Source organism: Salmo trutta, unplaced genomic scaffold (assembly GCF_901001165.1).
Source record: "Salmo trutta unplaced genomic scaffold, fSalTru1.1, whole genome shotgun sequence".
NCBI lineage: Eukaryota > Metazoa > Chordata > Actinopteri > Salmoniformes > Salmonidae > Salmo > Salmo trutta.
In genome coordinates this window covers 330,624-350,757 of record NW_021822683.1, presented here as the reverse complement: position 1 = coordinate 350,757, position 20,134 = coordinate 330,624, and the positions used below count along the sequence as shown (strand labels likewise).

General features: G+C 45.7%; 1 pseudogene; it reads left to right on the top strand.

Moving 5' to 3' along the window:
* Positions 1–10,284: 10,284 nt before the first annotated feature.
* Positions 10,285–20,134, top strand: part of LOC115183291 (mothers against decapentaplegic homolog 3 pseudogene) — a 16,748-nt pseudogene continuing 6,898 nt past the window's right edge.

Genomic DNA, 20,134 nt, shown 5'->3' with positions numbered 1-20,134 from the left:
CCTACTCTCCTCTCTCTACACCCCCCACAATAACAACACTATACTATAGACCTACTCTCCTCTCTCTACACCCCCCCCACAATATCAACACTATACTATAGACCTACTCTCCTCTCTCTACACCCCCCACAATAACAACACTATACTATAGACCTACTCTCCTCTCTCTACACCCCCCACAATAACAACACTATACTATAGACCTACTCTCCTTTCTCTACACCCCCCCAATAACAACACTATACTATAGACCTACTCTCCTCTCTCTATCCCCCCAATAACAACACTATACTATAGACCTACTCTCCTCTCTCTACACACCCCACATTAACAACACTATACTATAGACCTACTCTCCTCTCTCTACACCCCCCCACAATAACAACACTATACTATAGACCTACTCTCCTCTCTCTACACCCCCCACCCCCCCACAATAACAACACTATACTATAGACCTACTCTCCTCTCTCTACACCCCCCACAATAACAACACTATACTACAGACCTACTCTCCTCTCTACACCCCCCCCCCCACCCCCCCACAATAACAACACTATACTACAGAACTACTCTCCTCTCTCTACACCCCTCCACAATAACAACACTATACTATAGACCTACTCTCCTCTCTCTACACCCCCCACAATAACAACACTATACTATAGACCTACTCTCCTCTCTCTACACCCCCCCACAATAACACCACTATACTATAGACCTACTCTCCTCTCTCTACACCCCCCCACAATAACACCACTATACTATAGACCTACTCTCCTCTCTCTACACCCCCCCCCACAATAACAACACTATACTATAGACCTACTCTCCTCTCTCTACACCCCCCCACCCCCCCACAATAACAACACTATACTATAGACCTACTCTCCTCTCTCTACACCCCCCACAATAACAACACTATACTATAGACCTACTCTCCTCTCTCTACACCCCCCCACCCCCCACAATAACAACACTATACTATAGACCTACTCTCCTCTCTCTTCACCCCCCAACAATATCAACACTATACTATAGACCTACTCTCCTCTCTCTACACCCCCCACAATAACAACACTATACTATAGACCTACTCTCCTTTCTCTACACCCCCCCAATAACAACACTATACTATAGACCTACTCTCCTCTCTCTACACCCCCCCCTCAATAACAACACTATACTATAGACCTACTCTCCTCTCTCTACACCCCCCACAATAACAACACTATACTATAGACCTACTCTCCTCTCTCTACACCCCCCCACAATAACAACACTATACTATAGACCTACTCTCCTCTCTCTACACCCCCCACAATAACAACACTATACTATAGACCTACTCTCCTCTCTCTACACCCCCCACAATATCAACACTATACTATAGACCTACTCTCCTCTCTCTACACCCCCCCACCCCCCACAATATCAACACTATACTATAGACCTACTCTCCTCTCTCTACACCCCCCACATTAACAACACTATACTATAGACCCACTCTCCTCTCTCTACACCCCCCCACAATAACAACACTATATTATAGACCTACTCTCCTCTCTCTACACCCCCCCACCCCCCCACAATAACAACACTATACTATAGACCTACTCTCCTCTCTACACCCCCCCCCACAATATCAACACTATACTATTGACCTACTCTCCTCTCTCTACACCCCCCCCCCACAATAACAACACTATACTATTGACCTACTCTCCTCTCTCTACACCCCCCCACAATAACAACACTATACTATAGACCTACTCTCCTCTCTCTACACCCCCCCACAATAACAACACTATACTATAGACCTACTCTCCTCTCTCTACCCCCCCCACAATAACAACACTATACTATAGACCTACTCTCCTCTCTCTACACCCCCCCACAATAACAACACTATACTATAGACCTACTCTCCTCTCTCTACACCCCCCACCCCCCCCACAATAACAACAGTACACTACAGAACTAGTCTCCTATCTCTCTACCCCCCGTTACTGCATGGCAAGCGGTACCAGTGCGCCAAGTCTGGAACCAAAAGGCTCCTGAACAGCTTTTACCCCCAATCCATAAGACTGCTGAACAGTTCATCATTTATCTACCCTGACTATTTACATTGACCCTCTTTTTATTTTCACCGACTCTCTGCACACTCAATGGACTATACCCCGCACACTCACACATACACACACACACCGATATTTATACTGATTGCCAAGTCACTGTTACCCCACCTACATGTACTGTACATATTACTTCAATCACCTCAACTACCTGGTACCCCTGCACATTGACTCAGTACTGGTACTCCTTATAGTCTCGTTATTACCTCAACTACCTGGTACCCCTCCACGTTGACTCAGTACTGGTTCTCCTTATAGCCTCATTATTACCTCAACTACCTGGTACCCCTCCACATTAACTCAGTACTGGTACTCATTGTATATAGTCTCGTTATTACCTCAACTACCTCATACCCCTGCACATTGACTCGGTACTGGTACTCCTTGTATATAGCCTTGTTATTACCTCAACTACCTCATACCCCTGCACATTGACTCAGTACTGGTACTCCTTATAGCCTCATTATTACCTCAACTACCCTGTACCACTCCACATTGACTGGGTACTGGTACTCCTTGTATATAGCCTTGTTATTACCTCAACTACCTGGTACCCCTGCACATTGACTCAGTACTGGTACTCCTTGTATATAGCCTCGTTATTACCTCAACTACCTGGTACCCCTGCACATTGACTCAGTACTGGTACTCCTTGTATATAGCCTCGTTATTACCTCAACTACCCCGTATCCCTGCACATTGACTCGGTACTGGTTCTCCTTGTATATAGCCTTGTTATTACCTCCACTACCTGGTACCCCTCCACATTGACTCAGTACTGGTACTCCTTATAGCCTCATTATTACCTAAACTACCTGGTACCCCTCCACATTGACTCAGTACTGGTACTCCTTATAGTCTCGTTATTACCTCAACTACCTGGTACCCCTGCACATTAACTCAGTACTGGTACTCATTGTATATAGCCTTGTTATTACCTCAACTACCCCGTACCACTCCACATTGACTGGGTACTTGTACTCCTTGTATATAGCCTCGTTATTACCTCAACTACCTCATACCCCTGCACATTGACTCAGTACTGGTACTCCTTGTATATAGCCTCGTTATTACCTCAACTACCTCATACCCCTCCACATTGACTCAGTACTGGTACTCCTTATAGTCTCGTTATTACCTCAACTACCTGGTACCCCTCCACATTGAGTGGGTACTGGTACTCCTTGTATATAGCCTCGTTATTACCTCAACTACCTCATACCCCTGCACATTGACTGGGTACTGGTACTCCTTGTATATAGTCTCGTTATTACCTCAACTACCTCATACCCCTGCACATTGACTCGGTACTGGTACTCCTTGTATATAGCCTTGTTATTACCTCAACTACCTCATACCCCTGCACATTGACTGGGTACTGGTACTCCTTGTATATAGCCTCGTTATTACCTCAACTACCTCATACCCCTGCACATTGACTCAGTACTGGTACTCCTTGTATATAGTCTCGTTATTACCTCAACTACCTCATACCCCTGCACATTGACTCGGTACTGGTACTCCTTGTATATAGCCTTGTTATTACCTCAACTACTCATACCCCTGCACATTGACTGGGTACTGGTACTCCTTGTATATAGCCTCGTTATTACCTCAACTACCCCATATCCCTGCACATTGACTCGGTACGGGTACTCATTATAGCCTCATTATTACCTGACCTACCCCGTATCCCTGCACATTGACTCGGTACGGGTACTCCTTATAGCCTCATTATTACCTGACCTACCCCGTATCCCTGCACATTGACTGGGTACGGGTTCTCCTTGTATATAGCCTCGTTATTACCTCAACTACCCCGTATCCCTGCACATTGACTCGGTACGGGTACTCCTTATAGCCTCATTATTACCTGACCTACCCCGTATCCCTGCACATTGACTCGGTACGGGTTCTCCTTGTATATAGCCTCATTATTACCTGACCTACCCCGTATCCCTGCACATTGACTCGGTACGGGTACTCCTTATAGCCTCATTATTACCTGACCTACCCCGTATCCCTGCACATTGACTCGGTACGGGTACTCCTTATAGCCTCATTATTACCTGACCTGCCCCATATCCCTGCACATTGACTCGGTACGGGTTGTCCTTGTATATAGCCTCATTATTACCTGACCTACCCCGTATCCCTGCAAATTGACTCGGTACGGGTACTCCTTATAGCCTCATTATTACCTGACCTACCCCATATCCCTGCACATTGACTCGGTACGGGTACTCCTTATAGCCTCATTATTACCTGACCTACCCCGTATCCCTGCACATTGACTGGGTACTGGTTCTCCTTGTATATAGCCTCGTTATTACCTGACCTACCCCGTATCCCTGCACATTGACTCGGTACGGGTTCTCCTTGTATATAGCCTCATTATTACCTGACCTACCCCATATCCCTGCACATTGACTGGGTACTGGTTCTCCTTGTATATAGCCTCGTTATTACCTGACCTACCCCGTATCCCTGCAGATTGACTGGGTACTGGTTCTCCTTGTATATAGCCTCGTTATTACCTGACCTACCCCGTATCCCTGCACATTGACTGGGTACGGGTACTCCTTGTATATAGCCTCGTTATTACCTGACCTACCCCGTATCCCTGCACATTGACTGGGTACGGGTACTCCTTGTATATAGCCTCGTTATTACCTGACCTACCCCGTATCCCTGCACATTGACTGGGTACGGGTACTCCTTATAGCCTCATTATTACCTGACCTACCCCGTATCCCTGCACATTGACTGGGTACGGGTTCTCCTTGTATATAGCCTCATTATTACCTGACCTACCCCGTATCCCTGCACATTGACTGGGTACGGGTTCTCCTTGTATATAGCCTCGTTATTACCTGACCTACCCCGTATCCCTGCACATTGACTGGGTACGGGTACTCCTTGTATATAGCCTCGTTATTACCTGACCTACCCCGTATCCCTGCACATTGACTGGGTACGGGTACTCCTTCTAGCCTCATTATTACCTGACCTACCCCGTATCCCTGCACATTGACTGGGTACGGGTTCTCCTTGTATATAGCCTCATTATTACCTGACCTACCCCGTATCCCTGCACATTGACTGGGTACGGGTTCTCCTTGTATATAGCCTCATTATTACCTGACCTACCCCGTATCCCTGCACATTGACTGGGTACGGGTTCTCCTTGTATATAGCCTCATTATTACCTGACCTACCCCGTATCCCTGCACATTGACTCGGTACGGGTACTCCTTATAGCCTCATTATTACCTGACCTACCCCGTATCCCTGCACATTGACTCGGTACGGGTACTCTTTATAGCCTCATTATTACCTGACCTACCCCGTATCCCTGCATATTGACTGGGTACGGGTTCTCCTTGTATATAGCCTCATTATTACCTGACCTACCCCGTATCCCTGCACATTGACTCGGTACGGGTACTCCTTATAGCCTCATTATTACCTGACCTACCCCGTATCCCTGCACATTGACTCGGTACGGGTACTCCTTATAGCCTCATTATTACCTGACCTACCCCGTATCCCTGCACATTGACTGGGTACGGGTTCTCCTTGTATATAGCCTCATTATTACCTGACCTACCCCGTATCCCTGCACATTGACTGGGTACGGGTTCTCCTTGTATATAGCCTCGTTATTACCTGACCTACCCCGTATCCCTGCACATTGACTGGGTACGGGTACTCCTTGTATATAGCCTCGTTATTACCTGACCTACCCCGTATCCCTGCACATTGACTGGGTACGGGTACTCCTTATAGCCTCATTATTACCTGACCTACCCCGTATCCCTGCACATTGACTGGGTACGGGTACTCCTTGTATATAGCCTCGTTATTACCTGACCTACCCCGTATCCCTGCACATTGACTGGGTACGGATACTCCTTGTATATAGCCTCGTTATTACCTGACCTACCCCGTATCCCTGCACATTGACTGGGTACGGGTACTCCTTATAGCCTCATTATTACCTGACCTACCCCGTATCCCTGCACATTGACTGGGTACGGGTTCTCCTTGTATATAGCCTCATTATTACCTGACCTACCCCGTATCCCTGCACATTGACTGGGTACGGGTTCTCCTTGTATATAGCCTCGTTATTACCTGACCTACCCCGTATCCCTGCACATTGACTGGGTACGGGTACTCCTTGTATATAGCCTCGTTATTACCTGACCTACCCCGTATCCCTGCACATTGACTGGGTACGGGTACTCCTTATAGCCTCATTATTACCTGACCTACCCCGTATCCCTGCACATTGACTGGGTACGGGTTCTCCTTGTATATAGCCTCATTATTACCTGACCTACCCCGTATCCCTGCACATTGACTGGGTACGGGTTCTCCTTGTATATAGCCTCATTATTACCTGACCTACCCCGTATCCCTGCACATTGACTCGGTACGGGTACTCCTTATAGCCTCATTATTACCTGACCTACCCCGTATCCCTGCACATTGACTGGGTACGGGTACTCCTTATAGCCTCATTATTACCTGACCTACCCCGTATCCCTGCACATTGACTGGGTACGGGTTCTCCTTGTATATAGCCTCATTATTACCTGACCTACCCCGTATCCCTGCACATTGACTGGGTACGGGTTCTCCTTGTATATAGCCTCATTATTACCTGACCTACCCCGTATCCCTGCACATTGACTCGGTACGGGTACTCCTTATAGCCTCATTATTACCTGACCTACCCCGTATCCCTGCACATTGACTCGGTACGGGTACTCTTTATAGCCTCATTATTACCTGACCTACCCCGTATCCCTGCATATTGACTGGGTACGGGTTCTCCTTGTATATAGCCTCATTATTACCTGACCTACCCCGTATCCCTGCACATTGACTCGGTACGGGTACTCCTTATAGCCTCATTATTACCTGACCTACCCCGTATCCCTGCACATTGACTCGGTACGGGTACTCCTTATAGCCTCATTATTACCTGACCTACCCCGTATCCCTGCACATTGACTGGGTACGGGTTCTCCTTGTATATAGCCTCATTATTACCTGACCTACCCCGTATCCCTGCACATTGACTGGGTACGGGTTCTCCTTGTATATAGCCTCGTTATTACCTGACCTACCCCGTATCCCTGCACATTGACTGGGTACGGGTACTCCTTGTATATAGCCTCGTTATTACCTGACCTACCCCGTATCCCTGCACATTGACTGGGTACGGGTACTCCTTATAGCCTCATTATTACCTGACCTACCCCGTATCCCTGCACATTGACTCGGTACGGGTTCTCCTTGTATATAGCCTCATTATTACCTGACCTACCCCGTATCCCTGCACATTGACTGGGTACGGGTTCTCCTTGTATATAGCCTCATTATTACCTGACCTACCCCGTATCCCTGCACATTGACTGGGTACGGGTTCTCCTTGTATATAGCCTCATTGTTACCTGACCTACCCCGTATCCCTGCACATTGACTCGGTACGGGTACTCCTTATAGCCTCATTATTACCTGACCTACCCCGTATCCCTGCACATTGACTCGGTACGGGTACTCCTTATAGCCTCATTATTACCTGACCTACCCCGTATCCCTGCATATTGACTGGGTACGGGTTCTCCTTGTATATAGCCTCATTATTACCTGACCTACCCCGTATCCCTGCACATTGACTCGGTACGGGTACTCCTTATAGCCTCATTATTACCTGACCTACCCCGTATCCCTGCACATTGACTCGGTACGGGTACTCCTTATAGACTCATTATTACCTGACCTACCCCGTATCCCTGCACATTGACTGGGTACGGGTTCTCCTTGTATATAGCCTCATTATTACCTGACCTACCCCGTATCCCTGCACATTGACTCGGTACGGGTACTCCTTGTAGCCTCATTATTACCTGACCTACCCCGTATCCCTGCACATTGACTCGGTACGGGTACTCCTTATAGCCTCATTATTACCTGACCTACCCCGTATCCCTGCACATTGACTCGGTACGGGTACTCCTTATAGCCTCATTATTACCTGACCTACCCCGTATCCCTGCACATTGACTCGGTACTCGTACTCCTTATAGCCTCATTATTACCTGACCTACCCCGTATCCCTTCACATTGACTCGGTACGGGTACTCCTTGTATATAGTGTCATTATTACCTGACCTACCCCGTATCCCTGCACATTGACTCGGTACGGGTACTCCTTATAGCCTCATTATTACCTGACCTACCCCGTATCCCTGCACATTGACTCGGTACGGGTTCTCCTTGTATATAGTGTCATTATTACCTGACCTACCCCGTATCCCTGCACATTGACTGGGTACGGGTTCTCCTTATAGCCTCATTATTACCTGAACTACCCCGTATCCCTGCACATTGACTGGTTACGGGTTCTCCTTATAGCCTCATTATTACCTGAACTACCCCGTATCCCTGCACATTGACTGGGTACGGGTTCTCCTTATAGCCTCATTATTACCTGAACTACCCCGTATCCCTGCACATTGACTGGGTACGGGTTCTCCTTATAGCCTCATTATTACCTGAACTACCCCGTATCCCTGCACATTGACTGGGTACGGGTACTCCTTATAGCCTCATTATTACCTGAACTACCCCGTATCCCTGCACATTGACTGGGTACGGGTTCTCCTTATAGCCTCATTATTACCTGAACTACCCCGTATCCCTGCACATTGACTGGGTACGGGTTCTCCTTATAGCCTCATTATTACCTGAACTACCCCGTATCCCTGCACATTGACTGGGTACGGGTTCTCATTATAGCCTCATTATTACCTGAACTACCCCGTATCCCTGCACATTGACTGGGTACGGGTTCTCCTTATATATAGCCTCATTATTACCTGACCTACCCCGTATCCCTGCACATTGACTCGGTACGGGTTCTCCTTGTATATAGCCTCATTATTACCTGACCTACCCCGTATCCCTGCACATTGACTGGGTACGGGTTCTCCTTATATATAGCCTCATTATTACCTGACCTACCCCGTATCCCTGCACATTGACTGGGTACGGGTTCTCCTTATATATAGCCTCATTATTACCTGACCTACCCCGTATCCCTGCACATTGACTCGGTACGGGTTCTCCTTGTATATAGCCTCATTATTACCTGACCTACCCCGTATCCCTGCACATTGACTGGGTACGGGTTCTCCTTATATATAGCCTCATTATTACCTGACCTACCCCGTATCCCTGCACATTGACTCGGTACGGGTTCTCCTTATATATAGCCTCATTATTACCTGACCTACCCCGTATCCCTGCACATTGACTCGGTACGGGTACTCCTTGTATATAGTGTCATTACTGTTATTTTTTATTATGTTACTATTTCCTTTTTTGCACATGTTTCTTACTGTTTAACTTTGCATTGTTGGGAAAGGGCTTGTAAGTAAGCATCTCACAGTAAAAGTCTACACCTTTTGTATTCGGCATGTGTGACAAATACAATTGTATTTGATTGCCACAGTCTTGTAGCAATCACAGTTTTAAGATTGTGTTCTACGGAGAGGAAAGTATGACAGGTCCTTCAGTGGTGTGTTGTGTGGATTCTGTCCAATAATCTGGAACACATTGGGAGTGGACCCCTTCAAAAAGTTTCCCAAATGCTTAGACAAGAGCAAAGCCTCTCCTGACTTCTGGACTGAAATATTGTTTATGTTATTTGTTTCTAATAATGAGCAGAGATTACACACTTTATGCAATATGCATAAGGTTGTTGTGTACAATGTCAGTTCTCATTGATGAAAGGAACCTACTGATCTTCTATAGGCCTCTATGTTTTATTACGTGATGGTGCTGCATGCATTGTGGAATGTTACATAATTTATCAGACCCTAAGCGTTATGTGGAGTTTTTATCACAACTGTTGGCAATTGGTATGGGCCGGGACCATGGACCGGGCCGGTGGGGCGGGGGGCCGGGCGAAAGGCAGGGCCCATGCAATGCAGATGCAGCACATTTTGGTCAGCTGCAGCCTATGGGCTTCACAGATGTACTTGGCAGTCTGAGTGGGGAGTCTACGGAGGGTCGTCGTCCTGCGTTTGCATTTGAAGCAGACTTTTTAGTCGACTTCAGACGGAGCCTACGACGGCGGATGACTATGAATTTGGGCAAACTTCGTTGATAATCACACGTATACCAACACATAGGAGGCCATATTACATTTTTTTTAATTCAAAATCCTTAGTCCAAAATGACGCATGTTTTTTGGTTTTCACCTACGGCTTTAATTTAGGCGAGGATGGAGAATGCATTTAGAATGGACTAGAGCGAACTAGGTTTCGCGGCGGAGTGTTAGTGACGTGAATAGTGTGCGGTAGTCGCTGAGACAGAGCTGCTCTGGCTGCACTAACACTGCTAGCTACACATCAACTTTGGCTGTGCAGCCTGTGTGCATTTAACTAAGTCGTTGTTCAAGCGACCACTTCATTTTGTCCTTTGGATAGTTTTACAACATATTTACATCTGTATCTTGCGAAACCAAGGACCACAGTACTGGAAGGACTTTACTGACCTCAAGATGTCAATTCTGCCTTTTACTCCCCCCATTGTGAAAAGGCTTTTGGGTTGGAAAAAAGGCGAACAGAACGGACAGGAGGAGAAATGGTGTGAAAAAGCTGTGAAAAGCCTGGTGAAGAAGTTGAAGAAAACAGGACAACTGGATGAATTGGAAAAAGCCATCACGACACAGAATATCAACACGAAATGTATTACCATACCAAGGTAGGCGACTAGAAACATACATTGCAATGTTTGCGCAAGGAATAGAATCGATTGAATGTGACAGTTTTCAAACACAAAACTGGCTATGTAGTTAGGTTGGACTTTCCAGTTGTAGCTTTCCCTTCCTCTCAAACAATTTGATATTGTAGCCATTGAATATTTCTCATTCAAGAATAGTTTGGCTTTTGGGCATCCTGCACAAACCATGGGTAGGTAACTAGCTAGCTAGCTAACGTTAGCCAGCTAGCTAACTGAGCAAGTTATACAGTGAGCTGCCTCTTGTCTGCATCAGCAATCATAGTACAGTAAACATAGCTAGGTAGCAAATGTAGCTAGCTAGCCAGCGTTGAATGTTTTGAGGGTTGCCCATGTTTGTTTTCAACAATCATCATTACATGCCACTTTTGTTGCACAACGAATTCTAGTTCACTGTCCTAACTAGCAAACTACACACTACGCTCGGTAGATATATTTATGATGCAGAAAACGAGGCGAATCTGCATAGTGCAATAGATAGCTGTAAAAGTCTAAACACAAATGAGTGACGAAGTTATATAATTTGGCCTTAATCTGGGGCGCTTTCTACTAGGGTGGTGCGTAGGCGAGACTGAATCGTCGTTTTCGCCATGCAGTGCAATACATCCACTGCTGTCTTGACATATTTCAACCCTTACACAGTACCCAAACGTATTCTCTTTAAAACCATCAATTAGGCCTAGCCTAGTTCTTCAGCTGCATCCTTGTCAGCTTGTCATGTCACTGTAATGCTGAGAAGCTAGCATCTACTTCCACCTCCTTGTCAGCTCAGTCAATGTGTTGTTTGTAAACTCATCCATGTTTATTGTTCAGAGAGCTTTCATGTCCTGTTTGGTTTATTTGCAGCCACACTAGTATGTAATGCATAAGTTTGGGTAACTTCTGTGTCCCTACTGCTGTCGCTGTTGTTATTTCAGAACCTCACCACAAAGCAGACCTGTGATTGCCTGAAACTTTAGTCAATGTCAGTGATGTTGTCCCTTGAATTTCAGCAGTTAATACACACGTTTTTCTTCTTGTGTCTACAACAAAATAACATCTCACATCTTTATCAATGAATCGGCTTTCAAAATCCCATCTCCACTATTGTCTGACATGGACTGTGGGTTAGCAAGCTGCGGTGGTGTGGGCTAAAGTTGGATATATTTAGCTAATCAGCCACTCCCACATTCTTGTTTGACCATCACAAGTGTTGTGCATTCTTCAGTCAATTGAATGTCCTCTTAGCCAGGCTTGTAGCGCTGAAGATATCCGTCCGGAAGTATAACATGCTAATATCTCCCTAATACCCTGGCTGTAGTGCAAAAGCCCTTGTCACAGACCAGTGTCATATAGTCAATGCTGGGACTGGAATGGGGAAAGCTGATCCTAGAGCAGTGTTTAGGGGGACTTCCTGCCCCTGAATAACGGCCCACATTGCCCGGGAGGTCTGTTCCTATTTATTCCCCTGTGGTGGGGCTGACAGCAGCTGCTTGCTCAGGCCTGTCGAGGTGGTCATGGCGGAGCTCTCCTGGCTGACACATGCATTCCCCAGCGCCTCATCACTATCCTCACAGCTGATGAGCTAGCTAAGCTACGCTAACTCACCACGCTCTCTGTACTGTGCTCCGGGTTTCACTGAGTCATATGCCTTATTTATTTACTGTAGTATTGTTTTGGTAAAGAGTATTGTTACTTAACCTGGTATCGGTATCAAAGTCAAAATTCTGGTATTGTGACAACACTAAGGGAGAGGAAGTGGGGAGGGAGAGAGATGGGAGCAGGAAGAACAGAGGGAGGAACTTGAGCTGATAACAAAAGATTGGTTTCCCCACCACAAGTGGTCTACAGTGCTGTTGTACATCAATAGAAGCGTGGGTGCTGGTCTCTATTAGAGAAAGTATGTCATGATATTAACTTTGACTCCAAAAACGAACAAAGCTAAAATATAAACCATCATGAATTATGTTGATCTAAAAAAAAAAAATCTAAAAATCTAATGTGGTTTTCAAGCTGCTGAATCTGGTGGGTAAATGCAGCCAGGAGATGGAGACGTTTCAAAAAGGCCTAGCTTGTCCCGAGGCCTAGCTTGTCCCGAGGCCTAGCTTGTCCCGAGGCATCGCTAGCTAACATGGAAAAACATTGTCTAGGTAGCTAACGTCAGTCTTCTAACACGTACTACTATAGTTGAAACTGTTGCTGCGGGTCTTGACTTTTCGGGACTCCTCTTCCTGAACGCTAAAGGTCCCGAAGCTTCTGCTCATGTGCGGTACTCTACTTAACACCGTCTCTACTCGTAGAGAACAGGCTACTCTGGTGAATGGTGCTCCTTTAATGATGTGAGATCAAAGTCTGCAAGATCACATAGTGATAGTATTCTTCATAACAGAAATGAATAAAAATGTATTATTTGTAGGGTGCTTATATTTGTCCTGTTACACACAAGTGTGTTTTGGAAATGTGTTTCTTGCATATCCCAACTCCCCCTGAGACACACCCCCACAGGGAATGGGGTCATGGCCCGGGTCACCGTTGTACAGCACCCCTGGAGCAATTAGGATTAATTACCTTGCTCAAGGGCACAGCGGCAGGTTTTTCACCTTGTTGGCTCCGGTATTCAAACCAGTGACCTTTCGGTTACTGGCCCAACGCTACCTGCCGCCCCTGCCAAATGTAATTGCATAGTATAAAGTTACTGTAAGACAAACGCCACCTAATTTCTTATGATATTTCAGGATGTTGCCAAAACTCAACAGTGTGTCACTAGGCTATGCCTCTTTAACACAATCTGCTCCAAAATTTGCTCACTGTACTTAATTCAAAAAGACACTGTATAACTCAAGTTGATCTGAAGGAATATTCCCATGAAAGTGATTGAGATCACATGGTTAATATGCAGATGCTGCATGGACATTTCACTGGTAAAACTTGAAGAATTTTCATTCACGATTTGACAGTGAGAAATGTGAAGGGAGAGTGACCACAGCAATGTGGGTATAAAGTAGAGGTAAAGAAACCCAGAGATTGGGATCTTCAGCTCTGGGGGAAGCAGAATCCAGGGGGGGGGGGGGGCGTTTACCTGCGGATCTGCAGCCTCTGACAAGTTAAAAAGCATTGGATTGTTGTCAGCATGGGTGAGAGTTTCATTCCACCATATAAGTTACATTGAGCTTGACTTTATAATTTGAACTGATCCCCCCCCCCATTGCAAGAAGCGACATCCCCCCCCAAAACACTATACAACATGTCTCCTAGCCTCCCAGCATGCTTTCTGTCCCTAACACTAAATAATAGAAAATAAAAGAGAAAATATTTTTAAACCAAACTAAATCAAAAATCAAATCAGGTCTAAAAACGATCTGAAACAGATTTACGAATTAAAATTTAGAAAAACAAACAGTAACCTTGGCGCGCACATGTAAAGTACTGACAAAATATATATAAACACAACATGGAAAGTACTGAAAAATACAAGCGAATCATGTAAAGTGTTGGTTTCATGACCTGAAATAAAATATCCCAGAAATTCTCCATACACACAAAAAGTTTATTTCTCTCCAGTTTTGTACACATTTGTTTACATCCCTGTTAGTGAGCATTTCTCCTTTGCCAAGATAGGCCACACCTGTCAGGTGGATGGATTATCAAGATCAATCATCCACCCGGACAGCTGATGAAACTGAGGAGTATTTCTCATGGTAATAAAGCCTTTTTGTGGTGGAAAACTCATTCAGATTATCTGGGCCTGGCTCCCCAGTGGGTGGGCCTATGGATGTGCCCCTGCCCAGTCATGTGGGCGGTAGGTAGCCTAGTGGTTAGAGTGTTGGGCCAGTAACCAAAAGGTTTCTAGATCGAATCCCCGAGCTGACAAGGTACAAATCTGTCGTTCTGCCCCTGAACAAGGCAGTTAACCCACTGTTCCTAGGCCGTCATTGTAAATAAGAATTTGTTCTTAACCTGTTGGGGATAGGGGGCAGTATTTGCACGGCCGGATAAAAAAACGTACCCGATTTAAACTGGTTACTACTCTTGCCCAGAAACGAGAATATGCATATAATTAGTAGATTTGGATAGAAAACACTCTAAAGTTTCTAAAACTGTTTGAATGGTGTCTGTGAATATAACAGAACTCATATGGCAGGCCAAAACCTGAGAAGATTCCATACAGGAAGTGCCCTGTCTGACAATTTGTTCTCCTTCTGTGGCATCTCTATCAAAAATACAGCATCTCTGCTGTAACGTGACATTTTCTAAGGCGCCAGAAAGTGGAATGACGTCTCTGCAGTCTCTGGGCGAAAAACAGCAGGAGTTTTTGTGAGTGGTCAGGCAAGGAACAATGACACAATGACACTGGAGTGCGCGTCCACGAGAGGACTCTATGTTTTTCTTTCAGTCTTTGAACGAATACGTTGCCCGGTTGGAATATTATCGCTATTTTACGAGAAAAATCTCATAAAAATTGATTTTAAATAGCATTTGACATGCTTCGAAGTACGGTAATGGAATATTTTGAATTTTTTTGTCACGAAATGCGCTCGCGCGTCACCCTTCGGATACTGACCTGAACGCACGAACAAAACGGAGGTATTTGGATTTAACTATGGATTATTTTGTACCAAAACAACATTTGTTGTTGAAGTAGAAGTCCTGGGAGTGCATTCTGACGAAGAACAGCAAAGGTAATCCAATTTTTCTTATAGTAAATCTGAGTTTGGTGAGGGCCAAACTTGCTGGGTGTCAAATTAGCTAGCCGTGATGGCCGGGCTATCTACTCAGAATATTGCAAAATGTGCTTTCGCCGAAAAGCTATTTTAAAATCTGACACCGCGATTGCATAAAGGAGTTCTGTATCTATAATTCTTAAAATAATTGTTATGTATTTTGTGAATGTTAATCGTGAGTAATTAAGTAAATTCACCGGAAGTTTGCGGTGGGTATGCTAGTTCTGAACTTCACATGCTAATGTAAAAAGCTGTTTTTTGATATAAATATGAACTTGATTGAACAAAACATGCATGTATTGTATAACATAATGTCCTAGGAGTGTCATCTGATGAAGATCATCAAAGGTTAGTGCTGCATTTAGCTGTGGTTTTGGTTTTTGTGACATATATGCTTTCTTTGAAAATGGCTGTGATTATTTTTGGCAGGGTACTCTCCTGACATAATCTAATGTTTTGCTTTCGCTGTAAAGCCTTTTTGAAATCGGACAGTGTGGTTAGATTATCGAGAGTCTTGTCTTTAAAATGGTGTAAAATAGTCATATGTTTGAGAAATTGAAGTTATAGCATTTATGAGGTATTTGTATTTCGCGCCACGCGGTTCCACTGGCTGTTGACTAGGTGGGAAGCAAGCGTTCCACTGGCCCAGGGAGGTTAACTGACTTGCCTACTTAAATTTAGGTTCAATATTATTATTTTTAAATATATTTTTAAATGTGACATCCAGATCAATGTATTTCAAGTGACTGATTTCCTTATATGAACGCTAACTCAGTAAAATCGTTGAAATTGTTGCGTTTAATATTTTTGTTCAGTATGGTGGTGCTGGTAGTCGTGGTTGTAGTCGTGGCCAATAGGACACAAAGCAGGTTTGTTGTCTGTATGAGGAGTTAGTGTCCCTCTCCCCCACAAATAGTGGTCAGGCAAAGGCAAAGCAGAGTAGAGCTTTCTCTGTTCTTCTCCCCCACAGATAGTGGTCAGGCCAAGGCAAAGCAGAGTAGAGCTTTCTCTGTTCTTCTCCCCCACAGATAGTGGTCAGGCCAAGGCAGAGTAGAGCTTTCTCTGTTCTTCTCCCCCACAGATAGTGGTCAGGCCAAGGCAAAGCAGAGTAGAGCTTTCTCTGTTCTTCTCCCCCACAGATAGTGGTCAGGCCAAGGCAGAGTAGAGCTTTCTCTGTTCTTCTCCCCCACAGATAGTGGTCAGGCCAAGGCAAAGCAGAGTAGAGCTTTCTCTGTTCTTCTCCCCCACAGATAGTGGTCAGGGCAAAGCAGAGTAGAGCTTTCTCTGTTCTTCTCCCCCACAGATAGTGGTCAGGCCAAGGCAAAGCAGAGTAGAGCTTTCTCTGTTCTTCTCCCCCACAGATAGTGGTCAGGCCAAGGCAAAGCAGAGTAGAGCTTTCTCTGTTCTTCTCCCCCACCGATAGTGGTCAGGCAAAGCAGAGTAGAGCTTTCTCTCACTAATATAACCTAACCCTGCCGCCTCCACACAGAGCAGCAGTTGCTAACCAAACAGCAGCCCACACCCTCCCCAAGGCCCCAGCAACCAGCCGCAGCACATTCCTCTGGGCTGACTAACCACACACACACACACACTAAAAGCCCCGCACCCACTCAGCGCATGGAGGGAGCGTGGAGACCACTATTGGGGCACTCACACTTAATACCACGACCAGACCTGGCACAGCACACACACACGCGCACAATACCCATGATGCCCTCTGCTTGGACACAGAAGCAGTCAACAAGCCAAAAATGCAGATGACCCGGTGCCCACATACACTGGGGAATCGTCACACAAAACCCTCCTGGTTCTGGATGAATGAGGTATGGTGATGGTACACGCTGGAGCTACCAGGCAGGGCAGACAGGCAACACTGTCCATCTGTCCCCATCTGCCAAGACTACACACACACACAGAAAGAATGATGTCTCAGACAGCACTATCCACTTTCTGTCAGACAAATCAAACAATGACTTGAGTTGAGCAGCCAGTGGTAATTACAGCACAGAGAAGCCAGACGCAGACAGACAAACTCTCAGTGAACCAGTGTGTATCACATCACTAGAGAACAATACAGTCTGGACTGTGACTCAGGTACCTGCTTTGAAATGTGAGGGTGTGTGGGTGTGTGTGAGGAGACATTTTGATGGTTCTGAGGGATCTGTCCCAGACAGATTGAGATTAAACACCTTTGATGAGCGAGTCAACCAGAAAGTGTCTCTGTCTATTTTACTTTGTTTTAGCTGCAGTGCTCAGGCTTGTGTCTGTCTGCTTGTTTTGTTTGTTTTAGCTGCAGTGCTCAGGCTTGTGTCTGTCTGCTTGTTTTGTTTGTTTTAGCTGCAGTGCTCAGGCTTGCGTGTCTGTCTGCTTGTTTTGTTTGTTTTAGCTGCAGTGCTCAGGCTTGTGTGTCTGTCTGCTTGTTTTGTTTGTTTTAGCTGCAGTGCTCAGGCTTGTGTGTCTGTCTGCTTGTTTTGTTTGTTTTAGCTGCAGTGCTCAGGCTTGTGTCTCTGTCTGTTTGTTTTGTTTGTTTTAGCTGCAGTGCTCAGGCTTGTGTCTCTGTCTGTTTGTTTTTAGTTGCAGTGCTCAGGCTTGTCTCTGTCTGTTTTAGTTGCAGTGCTCAGGCGAGTCGTTTGTTTGTTTTAGCTGCAGTGCTCAGGCTTGTGTGTCTGTCTGCTTGTTTTGTTTGTTTTTAGCTGCAGTGCTCAGGCTTGTGTGTCTGTCTGTTTGTTTTAGCTGCAGTGCTCAGGCTAGTGTCTCTGTCTGTTTTTAGTTGCAGTGCTCAAGCTAGTCTCTTGTTCGTTTTTAGTTGCAGTGCTCAGGCTAGTGTCTCTGTCTGTTTGTTTGTTTTTAGTTGCAGTGCTCAGGCTAGTGTCTCTGTCGGTTTGTTTTTAGTTGCAGTGCTCAGGCTAGTGTCTCTGTCTGTTTTTAGTTGCAGTGCTCAAGCTAGTCTCTTGTTTGTTTTTAGTTGCAGTGCTCAGGCTAGTGTCTCTGTCTGTTTGTTTGTTTTTAGTTGCAGTGCTCAGGCTAGTGTCTCTGTCGGTTTGTTTTTAGTTGCAGTGCTCAGGCTAGTGTCTCTGTCTGTCGGTTTGTTTTTAGTTGCAGTGCTCAGGCTAGTGTCTCTGTCTGTTTGTCTGTTTGTTTTTAGTTGCAGTGCTCAGGCTAGTGTCTCTGTCTGTTTGTCTGTTTGTTTTTAGTTGCAGTGCTCAGGCTAGTGTCTCTGTCGGTTTGTTTGTTTTTAGTTGCAGTGCTCAGGCTAGTGTCTCTGTCGGTTTGTTTGTTTTTAGTTGCAGTGCTCAGGCTAGTGTCTCTGTCGGTTTGTTTGTTTTTAGTTGCAGTGCTCAGGCTAGTGTCTCTGCCTGTTTGTCTGTTTGTTTTTAGTTGCAGTGCTCAGGCTAGTGTCTCTGTCGGTTTGTTTGTTTTTAGTTGCAGTGCTCAGGCTAGTGTCTCTGTCGGTTTGTTTGTTTTTAGTTGCAGTGCTCAGGCTAGTGTCTCTGCCTGTTTGTCTGTTTGTTTTTAGTTGCAGTGCTCAGGCTAGTGTCTCTGTCGGTTTGTTTGTTTTTAGTTGCAGTGCTCAGGCTAGTATTTCCTTGGCAATATTAGGTTAAGCATTAAGCAAAGGCCCTAAAGCAACATCCAGGGTGGTCTGCAATACCTTTCATCAGTTGAAATCAAATGAAGCACAATGTATTTTGGTCCAGGGGTCCAGGCTAGATCCTCCCTGCCCATCTAATGGTTGAACCTTTTTAACTTTCAGTTAGTATTGCATCTTGGCTGAACGAACATTGGCCTTTTCCCAGTGTGTTTGATGTTGGTGTTGAGACCTCCCCAGACGCAGACAGGCACACACACATTGTCTCTACTCCAGCTGTGCTAACTGAAACAGGATGTGTTTGCCTGCTGTTTTGAGCTGAGGGGAAGAGAGGAAATATCTAACTAGCTAGCAGGTGAATGACTGGCAGGGCAGGTGCACACAGCCTTAGGATTTCCCCTAGACATGGAAGCTGTAAAGGTAGAGTTCAGGAAGTGTTTGGTATCATTTAGGCCTCCCCCTCCCCCCCCCCCAATGTTTTGCTTGCTGATGCAGTGTCATTTACCAGGCTACCACTGACTGCATCCAGTTAGGCTGGCCACAAGCTTTTATGATGGGGGACACAATGCTTGGAGGGTGGAGAGGGGAAGTAGTCGGGGCAGGGGGACAGATGGAGGGGGGGGGGAGGGGCAGCAGACACTCTGAGCCGCCCTGATCTATTGGGACAGTCTGTCATTCTTTACCCCCCTTTTGTCCTGCTCTCTCCCTCTCTCCCTTCTCTCTCCCTTCTCTCTCCCTTCTCTCTCCCTTCTCTTTCTCTTTCTCTCTCTTTCTCTCTCTTTCTTTCTCTTTCTTTCTCTCCTCTTTTCTGTTTCCCGTTCACCTTCTCTCTCTTTCTCTCATCTTTCCTTTCCTCTCCTCTCTTTCTCTCTCTTTCGCTCTCTTTCTCT